Raw genomic sequence first — 572 nt, 5'->3', positions numbered from 1 at the left:
TGTCCGTCGACGGAGAACTGGAGCAGATTTACTTTGAGAATACGAACAAGTTTACCATGGTGAGTGCCTCTGGCCTTCGGAGGCCGAAGAAGATACTTATTTGGGGTTTATACTGTTTGTAGTGATTACACCGGGCCACAAAGTGAGTGTAAACGCTGATTAAGTTTTAATCTCGGTTCAAACAATCTGATTGGCTGAAATTTTCAAAAATCAACCAATCAGATTGCTGAATCTGAGAGTTTATACTCACTTTGTGGCCCCGGGGGTAAGTCCCTGAGAAAGGTAACGTGGGGAAAAAAGGTATGTACATATGTATGTATGTTGCAAATGTCGGGGTGATTGACCATGAGGCCATTTTTCTTCTCGCATCCCAATATTTCACTACAATGTCATTGCTAAGCAGGACAGGAGTTTAAGTGAACAGAGTTACACGAACTTTAATTTTGTGTCCCCTTTACAAAGTTAAACCTGCTCTTCTGTCTTCTCCCTAGGTCTCCAACAACTACAAGATCACCGTCCGTCCCACGGTCATCATCAAGAACAACCTCCCCCTCCCCATCACCCTCCTCATG

General features: G+C 43.9%; 1 long non-coding RNA gene across 1 annotated transcript; it reads left to right on the top strand.

Moving 5' to 3' along the window:
- Window positions 1-567, top strand: LOC113473523. The gene is made up of 2 exons (XR_003395473.1): window positions 1-59; window positions 492-567. It is a non-coding gene; the product is annotated as an uncharacterized LOC113473523 (long non-coding RNA).
- The last annotated feature ends 5 nt before the right edge of the window (window positions 568-572 follow it).

Source organism: Diaphorina citri, unplaced genomic scaffold (assembly GCF_000475195.1).
Source record: "Diaphorina citri unplaced genomic scaffold, Diaci psyllid genome assembly version 1.1 scaffold39005, whole genome shotgun sequence".
NCBI classification, from domain to species: domain Eukaryota; kingdom Metazoa; phylum Arthropoda; class Insecta; order Hemiptera; family Psyllidae; genus Diaphorina; species Diaphorina citri.
This window is presented reverse-complemented; position numbering and strand designations above follow the sequence as displayed.